Source organism: Durio zibethinus, chromosome 10 (genome assembly GCF_047325235.1).
Source record: "Durio zibethinus cultivar Kanyao isolate XHJ-2024 chromosome 10, ASM4732523v1, whole genome shotgun sequence".
Taxonomy (NCBI): Eukaryota; Viridiplantae; Streptophyta; class Magnoliopsida; order Malvales; family Malvaceae; genus Durio; species Durio zibethinus.
The window spans coordinates 17,469,319-17,483,992 of NC_143171.1; positions in this window are offsets into that span (position 1 = coordinate 17,469,319).

A 14,674-nucleotide genomic window follows, 5' to 3' on the forward strand; every position below is an offset into this window, starting at 1 on the left:
TTTCATCCCTATGGATGATCAACTTATTAGGGCTATGGTTCAATTTTGGGACCCTTCATATCGTTGCTTTGTGTTTAATGAGGTTGATATGGTGTCAACTATTAAAGAATATGCAACTCTCATTCATTTGGATCTCTCTAACTCTATCAAGGTATGTTGGAAGAATAAAAAGACTGGTTACCGCAAAAGCTTGCTTAAATGATGGCTGTAGATGTTCAAACTGTAGATAAATGGGTAAAAGGAAAAGGTGATAGTGTTTGTATTCCTTGGTCTATCATTCGTGACTTTATATACAAATATTTTGGCACTAAAAAGGAATGGATTTGATGGCATTGGCTTTATATGGGATGATGGTATTTTCAAAAGTAATAGGTTATATTGATGTTGTAGTGGTGAATTTTTTTGATTAACTTGGTTACCAAATCAACACTATTCGTGTAATTTTAGCTGAGACTATTAGATCTTTAAATCATTATCAAAATGGAGAGGGCCATTTTATTAGATGTGCTTAATTATTAACTATTTGGATGAAAAATCATATAAAAAATAATAGTGGTAAATTTTGAAAGCCCTATTTCACTACAAGCACTCCAATGAAGGAATTCTGTGGCTTACACAAAAATCCAAGGAAACATGGATCTTTTTTTGGTGTAAGCTCACTAGCTAAGATGTAATATGAAGAGCTCTTTGGATGTTTTATCCACCAATATTATATGGTTGTGAAGATAAGCTTTGGGTTCCTCTTTTAGGCCTTTGGGGTGTATTAAGTTATTTTCTCATAAAAATAATATGGCTATGAACAATTTATCCCAATAACTTTCAAACTTAGTAAAATGGAGTTCTCATATGTTGAAATCAATGTTTCCATAGAGATAGCCAAAGCCTTACAAGCTTGAAATTTGCCTTAAAGGGAAGATAGGAGAAGATGCTCAAATGTGGTTATCTTTAAGTACTTTATGTAGCACATTAGACGAGATAAAGACATTAAAATCCCTGAAAAAATAACTTCAAGTGCCCCCATGAAATCACCACTTCTTGATCCCCTATTGGTAGTGAAAACTACTAAAAGAAAGCTCCAAGTTGAAAAGGATAAATTGGAGCTTAAAAACAAAATGCTAAAAAAGGAGTTGAGGGAAAAATGGGCTAAAGGATTCATGCACTTAGACAAGAAAAAGATGAATGGAAGAATCTTTTTTCTGATCTCAACATCACATAGTCATCTACCAACCGTGAATTAGCTCAACTTTTGAAAAAAATGGATAATTGCAGGCAGAGATGCAAGAAAAAGATGAAGTATTCATCGAAACACAAAAGCATATCTAAATGCTCAATGAGGTAGTGGTCGAAATTGGAACATAAATGGGTGTTGTGAATGAAAAATGTGAACAAGCCAAAGAAGCATATGTGAGAAAACATAACCAATTGGAGTGTTTGCTTGATCAAATCACTATGGCTACATATAAAGCCAAGGACATGGTAGAAAAAATTGAATAATGAAAGACAAAGGTACCACTAGTGGGAACACATGACCAAGAGTTGCTAGCTTTCCTTAATGAAGTACAAAGCCAATATCGAAAAATTAGAGATTTTTTTTCACAATGAATTTAAACTTTTCATGGATGTAATATTAGATTTGGTTAGAAATAACTTTCAATTCAATAAATATTTTCTTTGTTAATAGTTGTTATGTGGTAAATCTTTCTTATTGCATTCATACATAAATCTTTCCAGAGTGCATGATAATAAGTCATCCTAATTTCTTTAAAAATTATGGTAATTTAAGGTTCAAGGATAGTTCAAATTTTAAACAATCTGAGGCATTATAATACTAGATATTAAGCAAGGATCATGGAAGAAAAAAACATTTTTTGCCTCTAGAAGCTAGAAAAGTCGAAAGAAAATTGAAAAGGCAATTGGAAACTAGTACTACATTATTGAAAAATATGAGCAAGGGGAAGAAAATGGAAAATGTGGTGATACAAAATGAGGTTGATCCATTATACCCATTTGGTTTTAGCCAATGTTCAACACATGCATCTTAAGGGACCCATCGCCAAATGCCATTCACTACAAACTATCCTTATATGGAGATTGACATACTAACAACTATTGCTCTTGCTCTCTTTGCCCCTCTTCTTGACATCAAGATACCTGATCCTACACAAGTTTCAAATCTTAATGATCCCAAAGAACAGGAAATGCTAAAGATCTGCCTTGTTGAAAGAAAACTCTGAAACCCAAAAAATGGACATTATTGAAGAAAGGTTTAAAGCTATTGAAAGGATAGATTTTTATGGGTCAATGAATGCTACTAGATTTTGCCTAGTCCCTGATGTGGTGATTTCACCAAAGTTTAAAGTGTCCGAGTTTAAAAAATATGATGGAACCAAATACCCTATTGCACATGTCAAAATGTATTGTCACTAAATGGCTACATATGTTCATAATGAAAAATTGCTTATTCATGTTTTTCAAGATAATCTTACTAGTTTAGCAATTAAATGGTATGTGCAACTGGATAGATCTCATGTTCATGGATAAAGAGAACTTGCAAGGACTTTTGTTATACAATATAAGCATATTATAGACATAACACCAAATCGTATATCTCTCCAAAGCATAGAGAAAAAGGTAAGTGAAAGTTTCAAAGAATATGTTAAAAGGTAGAGGGATATGGTTGCCTAAGTTTAACCCTTATTGACTAAGAAAAAAATCACAGTTCTATTCATCAATACTTTTAAGGTTCCCTACTATGAAAGAATGATTGGCAACGTTACTAAGAATTTTGTTGATATGGTAATCTTTGGAGGAATCATTGAAAATGCTATTAAGAATAAGAAGTTAGAAGGGGGTGAAATGTCTAGTGCAAAAAAAAAAAAGTTGCACCCAAAAGAGAGGCTGATGCTTAGGTTATATTTCATGAAGGGCCACAATTTAAAGGGTATTCTTGATATCCTCTATACCCCACATACCAAGACCTTTACCATTCCACCCTAACATTTCACCAAACACCTATCCTTACCACCCCATATAAGCTACTTATCAACCTAGTTTCCAACCCATAACCCCCATGCATGGCCCTGCACTTTTTCCACCACCCAACCAAATGCATAAGCCAGTTATTCAAGGGTGGCTCGAGCTACCCAAGAAAAAACTCGGATTGATCCTATCCTTATGACCTATACTAAACTATTCCCTCAATTAGTAGAATGTTGCCTTGTAGTACCTCACCATGTGGCACCATTAAAGCCCCTTACCCTAAATGGTATGATGCTACTACCAGATGTGACTATCATGTTAGAAACATAGGTCACTCAACTAAAAATTGCCCTGCTTTGAAATACAAGGTGCAACATCTCATTGGCCAGGGTGTGCTAAAATTTGATACCTTTAGGGGACCAAACATCAGTGGGAATCCTTTACCAACTCTTGCTGGAACCAGCAATGCTATAAATGGTGATAAACTTACCACATTAAAGGGAGTGTGATGTCAAAACTCTGTTAGAACAAGTTTTTGAAGCTCTGGTTAAGGCAGACATGATTTGTCTGGTACCTTTAAGTTACAAAAAGTATTATGACAAGATGGATTTGAACTAGTTTTGTAAATATCATAAAAGAGTTTTGGGGCATTTTATCTTGCATTGTGATGCTTTTTGTCAAAAGTTACAAAAAATGAAGGATGTTTTTCTAATCAAGTTTTATGAGGAAGTTAAATAAGACATGGTGAATGTAGTAGGGGAAGAAAGACCTTATAGGGCTTGGGTCAAACCTCTCACAATTTACTATAAGCTTATTCAGAACTTATGAAGCCTCTTTACCCCAAGTGTATGATGCTAATGCTACTTGTGACTATCACCTTAGGATTGCTACCCATTTTACAAAAAAATTGCATAGCATTGAAGTATAAAGTGCAAAGTTTGGTCAAAAATAGATTGGTGAATTTTGATAAAAAAGCAGGGACATGTGTCATCAAAAACCCTTCGCTTAACCACACTAGGGCGTAATTTGAAAGATTTTTTGTAAATATCTGTCACCTTAGGAACTTTAAGAAATAATGCAAGTTTGGAACATTTGACTATTTTATGTTAGTTTTTTATTTGTCTTTCATCATTTCAACAAAGTGGTGATGCATTTTCATTATATTTTCTCATTTGTTGCATTGCTTTTATGTATGTGCCTTTTATATTTCACCCATTTCCATGTTTTAAATAATAAATGTTTAAAAAATTATGACAATAATTTAGAATTCAATTTCGAAAGTGTTAGCTCAAAGACTTAAAATAAACTAAGAATGGGTGAATTGGTTGATAATAAAAATTTCAAAAATCAATACTTAATAAGCACAAATTTTACAAAATAATTTATCTAAAGGCAAATGAACATAATAAATGAGAATAAATTAACAATCTTAAAAATAAGAGATTGAGATAGCAAATTAGGCACCAAGATTTATAAAGGTTCGATATTTTCTTTAGGCACTTATGTCCTTCCCCTTAGCCTCACTTGCCAAGGAGTTCAATCCACTATGTGTTGACAGATACAATCTAGCTTCTTAAAGCTTTACACAATCAACACCACAAACTCTTAAGGGTTATCCTTCCTCTTAAGCTCACAAACTCACAATACAAAATTTTTGAAGTGTTATGCAAACTTAAAGAACATTTCTAAGGTTGGGTGTTTGCTAGCTTGAAGTACAAAGCAATATTGACAAGAGAATTTAGAGAAAAATTGATACAAGAAGGATTTTTTACACTTTTCTCTCTTGTGAACTAGTTTGAATGCTTGAACAAAATGGTTGGTGAAGGCAATAAGTTATTTTAGCTTTTTCTCCTCTTAATTTGCAGTGGAAGCCTTCATTTATATGTAGAAAATAGTTTATAATTGTTGTCTTGCATTTAATGCTTCAAACTTGCAAAATATTAGATTAAAAAATAGCCGTTGGGGTTTTTTGGACATAAAGGGATTGATTCTTTCATGTAGGGAATCGATTGGGTCAGTTATAGAAAGGCCTAATTTTGTGTGAGAAAATGTTTACCTGATTGATTAGGTAACATAGCTAATCGATCCCAATCTAAGGTGATCGATCCCTTATGTGGAAAGATCGATCCCTTTTGTGCATTTTCAAACCAAGATTACATTTTGTATAAAAAACGGATCAATCCCTTTAAGGGAAGGATCAATCCCATGCTTAGGTGATCGATCCCCTATGTGGGGGGGATCGATCCCTTTTGGGGATTTTTAATCGAGTTTGCATTCTATATAAAAAATAGATTGATCCTTTTAAGAGAGGGATCGATTCGGTAAGCTTAAAAACCTAACCAATCGATCCCTACAAGGAGGGGATCGATTGGTTCTTGCTAAAATTCCACGAGTTTAACTTTTGAAAGAAAAATGGAAAAATCCATTTGGCTAGGGAATCGATCAGGTAAGGGAAGAGATCTATCCCTTCCCTTATGGTATTGATTCTTTTTATCCAAAACATGCCTTAATCCATTTTGTTTTGAGAATTTATTTTGTTTTAGTTCCTAAATGAATTTTGGCAAGATAGAAGGATGGAAAAATGTTCAATTTAAGATTAGGTGAGTTTGATTCAAGTTAGGCAAATTTTTGTTTTGTCAATTCAAAACTTTTAATCAATTCAAGGCTAATAATCTCTTCTTTTTTGATATGACAAAACCAAGTGAAAATTTTGTTTAAAAACATTTTTCCATTTGAAAAATAAGCTCTTTCTGAATTTAAGCATAAAAAAATTTTAAGAGATTTTAAAACAACTAAGAACGAGAACAATGTCAATATCATCAAGTAGGAATATTGCATACCATCAAGACCATCAATCAAATAAAAATGTTTCATACCACCAAAATCATCAATCAAATAGAAATTTTGCATACCACTAAAATCATCAATCAAATAAAGATTTTTCATACCATTGTCTCTCCTTTTTTTTGTTATAGCAAAAAGCATGAAGTCAATCAAAAGGAGATAGCAATCAATTCAAGGTCATACCAAAGTTCATACCATTCTCAATGTCAAGCAATATACCAATTTCACAAGCCAAATTTCAAAGTGATATAGCAAATATCATAATGAAAATGAAACATAAATTTCATTAATATAAACATCAAATACCAAAGTTTGATAACAAACCATAATGCAAAGTAGTTTTAAGGAAAATTTTACAACATAAAAAAAGATGTGAGAAAACATATGAGGAATGACATTGGATGGATCATTGAGGAAAAGGTGGAGAATGAGGAGAATGAGAAGAATGAGGGAAGTGCTGCCCCATTTTCTGTTGTGCAGATCGGATTTGTTCAATATTAGCTCTAACTTGGCAAACTTGAGAAACTAACTTATTTTGAGTCACTTCCATGTTTTTCAATCGAGAATTCATAATCTCAACCACTGAATGTAGACTATTCATCTAAAGCTCCATGGGTGTCAAATGGTGGGGTAGAAGGTTCTTCTTGAGGTGCATTAGGAATATCTAAAATTTCATGCTTTTTCCCATCTTCTTGCACAGCCCCAATATAAGTTTTTCTAACCCATAAACCTATTGCATTTAGAATATATCCCATACTATGCAGAGTATGAGCACCAAGAACGCTATATGGATTATTGAACATAATCTTTTTATCTCCTACAGTATTAATGTTCAATTTTTTTCAAAAGATTACTGATTACAAACCCATAAACTAATGTGTAGTCTTTATTTTGCACTACTCTCATCATATCACTGAAAATAAAACGCACCAAATTGGATTTTTCCTAATGTTTTATTTTATGCATCCACCAGTAATCTTGTTTCCTAATGGTTAAGTTTTGAATGCCAAAAAGGTGCCAATACATGAGTGACAATAAGGTGTAATAACCTATCATGCATTGAAAGTCTAGAGGCTTGAGTAGGAGCAACTCTTAAATTGTCATTTCTAAATATATCTTAAGCTAGATCCAACATGTCACACCTAGTATTGGTGTCTTCCTCATCATTTAGTAAAAATACTTCAGCTAACAATTGCTTGCTAACTATAATTAATTTGTCCATCACATAGGTTTTAAATCTATCAGGATAATATCTATATGCAAACCCTTCAATTTCAATAAAGTGGCATTGCTATAGAACACCTTAACTAGATTCTCAAACAAAATTTCATCCATACACAAATAGTTCATCCACCCAAAGCTCTCAAATGCATGTAAATAAGAGAACTCAATAGATTATAGGAATTCAAGAGAGATTACCCTTCTATGCTTGACTTCTCTATGAGTAAAATGTGTCTCATATCTCTCATTAGCATCAGGATTGGTAAAATTTTGATTGAATGAAGGCCTCATTAATGAACTAAAAGCCTCTCTTGAAGGATTCCTCTTTATTTTTGGAGCCATGAAAATAATGAGATTGAAATAGGTAAGCTTATGTGAAATTGATGAAGAAATTGGTGATTGTAGATGATAGGTAGTAGAATATATGTGAGAGAGGTAAGAAGATTGAATGAATGTGGTAGTTTCATAAAGGGGATCAATTTTTTAGAGTGAGAAGAATGAGTGGAAATTTATGTGATTTGATGATTTTTAAGGATGATTTTTGCAAGAAACCAAATAGAAATGAAGCAATTTGCAAAAGATTTTGGTTAAAAAAGATCAATTTTGAGAGAAAATGGAGCAAATGTTTCTAGGGTTTGAGGAAAAAGTGTTTGGGGAAGAAAAATGGATGAAGAGCTGGAATGATCGACCAAGGAGGAAAGGGGACCCAATTTTGGAAAAGCCAAAATGGTACACATAGTGTTGATTTTGCATGACCTGATCGAACGGTTATGAAGGAGGATCGATCTAGTATAGGTTTGCCATGAACTGATCGATCAAGTCTATAAGGGGGATTGATTGGTTCCTCACATTTTCTATGCAAATTGGCTATTGGATGGAGAGTTGATCGATCCGATCCAAGGGGAATCGATCGGTTCCTCAATGTTTTCCCTTAATTTAGTTGCTGGATAAAAAACTAATCGATTTGGTCCAAGGGGGATCGATCAGTTTTTGTTGTAGCAATTTTTTTTTAATTTAAAAAACCATACAACATGATCATTCAAATATGCATCATACAATCATACATTGGATTAAAATAAATATCAAGATAAATATACATTTGATCAATCAAGGTAGCAATATTCATTATACCATCAAGAAATTCATTTAAATGAGCATTCATCATACCAAGTTCACCTTTAATTGCATAAAATCTATCCTTATCAAGAGATTTTGTGAAAATATCAGCTAATTGATGCAAAGTATCAACATATTCAAGCACAATATCACCTTTTTGAACATGATCTCTAATAAAATGATGCCTAATTTCAATATGCTTGGTTCTAGAATGTTGAATTGAGTTTTTAGTGAGATTGATGGCACTAGTATTATTACATTTAATGGGAATGTGATCCATGGTAATTCCAAAATCCTCCAATTATTTCTTAATCCATAAAACTTGAGCACAACAACTACTAATTGCTACATATTTGGCTTCGGTTGTGGATTCAGCAACACTATTTTATTTTTTGGAAAACCATGATATAAGCATATTCCCAAACAATTGACAAGTATCAGAAGTGCTCTTTCTATCAATTTTTCAACCACCAAAATTCACATCAGAATAGGCATGCAAAGTAAAAGATGAACCTTTTAGATACCATAATCCTAAATTAGAAGTGTCTTTAAAGTATCTAAAAATTCTTTTGACAGCAGATAAATGTGATTCTCTAAGTGATAATTGAAATCTAGCACACAAACATACACTAAATATTATATCCGGTCTATTTGTAGTAAGATATAGCAATGAACCAATCATAAACCTATATAATTTGGAGTCAACATATTTACCTCTTTCATCTTTGTTAAGTTTTGTTAAAGTGCTCATAGGGGTTGAGCACGGCTTTGATTCTGCGAATCCAAACTTTATGAGCAAATTCTTGATGTATTTGGCTTGATTGATGAAGGTACCATCCTTTTTTTGCTTTACTTGTAATCCCAATAAGAATGTAAGTTCTTCCATCATGCTCATTTCAAATTCACCTTGCATAGTCTTAACAAATTCTTGACAAAGAACTTCATTAGTAGCATCAAATATGATATCATCAACATAAACTTGCACTATGAGAATGTCATTTCTTTTTGTTTTAATAAAAAGCGTAGTATCAACCTTCTCTCTATTAAAACCATTTTCAATTAAAAATTTTGACAATCTTTCATACCAAGGTCTAGGAGCTTGTTTTAAACCATATAAAGCTTTTGTTAATTTATAACCATGATTTGGAAATTTAGGATTTTCAAAACTGGAAAGTTGCTCTACATACACCTCTTTATTTATAAAACCATTTAGAAATGCACTCTTGACATCCATTTGAAAAAGCTTAAAATTTTTTAAATATATAAATGCAAGCAACATTCTAATTGCTTCTAACCTTACAGTTGAGGCATAGGTTTCATCATAATCAATTCTTTCTTCTTGACTATACCTTTAAGCTACCAACCTAGCTTTATTTCTAAAAACATCACCATGCTTATCCATTTTATTCCTAAAAACCCATTTGGTGCCTATAGTAGGATGATCACTAGGCTTAGGTACAAGATTCCACACTTGGCTTCTTTTAAATTAGTTCAATTCCTCTTGCATGGCCAATATCCAGTGATCATCTCCTAAGGCTTCATCTATATTCTTAGGTTCAATTTAAGATAGGAAAGCAATATAATTACACACATTATAAGAAGATCTAATTCTTACTCCTTGAGTTAGATCACCATTAATCTCACTATCTTTGACATATCTCCTTTCTTTATGGTGATTTGGTTCTTTCTCTATATATTGTGGCTCTTCTAAAAACTCATCATCTTCTTTTTGAATGTTCTCCTCAATGCCAAGTGATGCATTATTGATATTTTCTTGAAGTATACCTACATCATCACCATCGAGAGGTACCTTTCTCAGAGGTGGATTAGATTCATCAAAGATAATATGTATAGACTCTTTAACAACTAATGTTCTTTTATTAAAGACTCTATAGGCTTTTGAATTCAAAGAATATCTAAGAAAAATCCCTTTATCACTTTTTGCATCAAATTTTCCAAGATCATATTTTCCATTATTCAAAACAAAACATTTGCAACCAAAAGGATAAAAATAACTTATGTTAGGCTTTTTTCCTTTAAAAAGTTCACAATGAGTTTTCTTCAAAATTGGCCTAATCATAGCTCTATTTATAATATAACAAAAGGTATTTATGACTTTCACCCAAAAATATCGAGGTAAATTTTTTTCACAAAGCATGGTTCTAGCCATTTCTTCTAAAGTTTTATTTCTTCTTTCTATTACTCCATTTTGTTGAAGAGTTCTAGGAGTAGAAAAATTGTGGCTAATACCATTTTCATTACAAAACACATTAAAGCCAAGATTTTCAAATTCTTTTCCATGATCACTTCTAATACTAAAAATTGAATAGCCTTTTTTATTTTGTATTTGCTTGCTAAAAGTGATGAATTTTTTTAAAGCTTCATTCTTTGAATACAAGAAGAGAACCCATGCAAATTTAGTAAAGTCATCAACAATAACAAACCCATATTGTTTTCCACTAAGACTTATTGTCCTAGTAAGACAAAAAAGATCAATATGAAGTAGTTAAAGAGGTCTAGTAGTTCAAATACAATTCTTAGGTTTGAAAGAGATTTTTCTATGTTTTTCTTGAGCACATGCATCACAAATCTTGTCGTTTTCATATTTCAATTTCGGTAAACCAACATCCAAATCATTTTGAGAAAGTTTTAAAATTTGATGCATACTTGCATGTCCAAGTCTTCTATGCCAAACCAATGTTCATTTTCTTTTTGAGCCATAAAACAAACATTTTTAGAGGAAAGATCATCTAGATGCATAACATAAATATTTCCTTGATGATGTCCAACAAAAAAAAGCTTGTTAGTTTTGATATCAATCACTTCATAGCACATGGATTCAAACACAACTCTAAGTCCTTTGTCACATAATTGACTAATACTAAATAAGTTATGCTTGAGTCCGTTTATATGTAAAACATTTTCAATAGTAGTAGAAGAATTATTACCAATGGAGCCAATCCCTTCAATTTGACCTTTAGAGTTGTCACCAAATATAACATCTCCTCCACTTTTAGATTTTAAGTCCTTAAAAAGAGTTTTATCTCCAGTCATGTGTTTTGAGCATCCACTATCAAGGTAGCATGGATTGTTCTTACTTGAATTTATTTTGTAGCAATGCTCATCCACCTACAAAAACATAATTAAATTTTTGTTTTTGGTACCCAAACTTTCTTAGGTCCTTGAGTGTTAGTACTAACAATTTTTATGCCTTTTGGAATCTACTTCATTTTAATAATCTCATCTTGAGATGTGCCAACTCCTTTTAGAATCCACACTCTCCTAATGAGCTTACCTCTATAAGTGACTTTTTTCATAGAACAATATTGTATAAAATGGCCCAATTTATGATAATATGCACATATGCTAGATGAATCATTTGGTTTAACAAAGAAATTCTTTAAACGAGTCTTTTTGTTGCCACCATTATAGTCTAATCCATATTTATAAAAAAAAATGCTCTTTGCGTTTCGAGCATGTCATTGAGCTTTTGATGTCTCATACAAAATCTAAAAAATGAGTTTTGCAAATTTTCATTTTTTTTAGTTAAATTATTGACATTCAACTTTAAGAGCTCAATTTCCTTTTCTAAGTCATCCTTTGCTTTATTTAAGGGTTCATTTTCTAGCTTCAACTTAGAGATCATTTTCCTATATTTCATGTTCATGTGCTTAAATTCTATGACTAATTCATTAGAAGCATCTTGTAATTCATCAAATGTGTATGAATTTAAAATATATGGATTAGAAGTTACCTTAGGCTTATCAAGAGCCATGAGACATAGATTGGCTATTTCTTTCTCATTTGATTCATCTTTGGAGAAGTCACTATCACTCTATGTTGCAACCATTGCTTTCTTCTTTGGCTTTGTCATGTTTTGCTTCTTCCATAAAGGATAATCAAATTTAATATGATCCGATTTATTGCATTCATAGTAAATAATCTGCTCCATTTCTCTTTGACTTGATTCTCTTTTAATCATTTCCCTTTGTGGTCTTTTTCTACTTGAGGACTTGTAATCCTCATGAACTTCTTGAATCTTTTTACAAACATGACCATCTCTTCATCTTCATCATCTTCTTCTTGTCTAAGATTTTTTTCATCTTCTTTAAAGGTTGATTTGAGAGCAATGTCACCTTTCTTGATTGGTTCTTGTCCCCTTTTGAGCTTCATCTCATAGGTAAAGAGAGAACCCATTAGTTCATCCAAAAAGAGTGTGTGAAGATCTTTGTACTCTTTAATGATTGTCACTTTAGTTTCCTAGTTTTTTGGCAGACTATTAAGAATTTTTTTCACCATCTTTACATTTGAGTAAGTCTTCCTAAGAGCCTTTAGATCGTTAATGATGTCGGTAAAATGGTTTGACATTTCACTAATGGTTTCATTTGGTTTCATCTTGAATAACTCATAATCATAAGTAAGCATGCTAATTTTTATCTCTGTCATTTGATTTGTACCTTCATGAGTGATAGCTAACTTATCCCATATTTTTTTTGTATTTTCACACAAAGAAACTCTATTGTACTCATTAGGCCCCAATGCACAAAAGAATGTATGCAATTGCTTTGGCATTAAGTTGAGCTATCTTCATATCATTGATATCACATTCACTTTCTTGCTTAATCACCTCTTTACCACCCATCATCTTTATTGGAATTTGAAGACCATTTACAATAACCCTCAAAACTTCATAATCATTGGCTTGAATAAACAACCGATCCTAGTCTTCTAATAGGAGTAGTTGTCATCATCAAAGAGATGAGGTCTTACAATTGAATGACCTTTATTTCCAAGAGATGTAACAACTATTTTATTTGCCATAAGACATACTTTTTATTGCCTACTATATTTGTTGTAGCTTAAGATGGTTGTTCCACATTGATCATATTTCTTTGAGCCATTTTCAGTATCACTTTTAGGTCGTTAAACCTATAAAAAAATAGTACTAGCTCCGATATCAATTATTAGCTCAAAGACTTGAAATAAACCAAAAGGGGGATAAATTGGTGGATAATATAAATTTTAAAAATTAATACTTAATATGCATAAATTTTGTAAAATAATTTATCTAAGCAAATAAACACAATAAATGAAAGTAAACTAACAATCTTAAAAATAAGAGATAGAGATAGAGAATTAGATACCAAGATTTATACAGATTCGGTCTTTTCTTTAGGCACCTATGTCCTCTCCCTTAGCCTTACTTGCCAAAGAGTTCAATCCACTATGTGTTGAAAGATACAATTGAGCTTCTCAAAGTTTTACACAATCAACACCATAAACTCTTAAAGGTTATCCTCTCCCTTGAGCTCACAACTCACAATACAAAATTTTTGAAGTGTTATGCAAACTTAAATAATCTCTCTAAGGTTTGGTGCTTGCTAGTTTGAAGTACAAAGTAATATTGACAAGAGAATTTAGAGAAAAACTAATACAAGAAGGATTTTCTACACTTGTCTCTTTTTTGAACTGGTTTGAATGCTTGAACAAGATGGTTGGTGGAGGCAATACGTTCTTTTAGCTTTTCATACTCTTAATTTATAGTGGAAGCCTTTATCTATATGTAGGAAAGAGTTGATAGTCATTGCGTTGCATTTAATGCTTCAAACCTGTAAAATATCATACAAAAAAATAGTCATTGGGCCTTTTTGGGCATCAGGGGATCGATCTCCTCATGTAAGGGATCGATTAGGTCAGTTATAAAAAGGCCCAATTTTGTGCGAGAAAATGATTACCCGATCGATCAGGTAACATACATGATCGATCCCATTCTAAGGTGATTGATCCCTTATGTAGGAAGATCGATCCTTTTCGTGCATTTTCAAACCAAGATTACATTCTGTATAAAAAATGGATCAATCCCTTTAAGGGAGGGATTGATCCCATGCTTAGGTGATCGATCCCCTATATGGGGGGATCGATCTCTTTTTGGGATTTTTAACTGAGTTACATTCTGTATAAAAAATAGATCGACCTCTTTAAGAGAGGGATTAATCAGGTAAGTTTAAAACCCTAACCAATCAATCCCTACAGGGAGGGAATTGATTAGTTCTTGTTAAAATTTCACGAGTTAATTTCTAAAAAAAAATGGATCGATCCCTTTAGCCAAGAGATTGATCGGGTAAGGGAGGGGATCGATCCTTTCTACCTAAAACATGCCTTAATCCATTTTGTTTTGAGAATTTGCTTTGTTTTAGTTCCTAAATGAATTTTGGCAAGATAGAAGACTGGAAAAATGTTCAATTTAGGATTATGAGAGTTTAATTCAAGTTAGGCAAACTTTTGTTTTGCCAATTCAAAACTTTTAATCAATTCAAGGCTAACAAAAAGCATTATTCATATTGATGGAATTGATAAGTTAAGACTCTTAATTTGTTTGGATCATTGAAGTAAAGAAAGATAGGTTTCATGAAATAAAACTAGCATGAGATTTCACTCATTCATAAATAAAAGTGTAGTATGTGGTTTTTTTTTTTTTTTTTTTTGCAATGGTTCACTCACAAGTTTGCTTTTG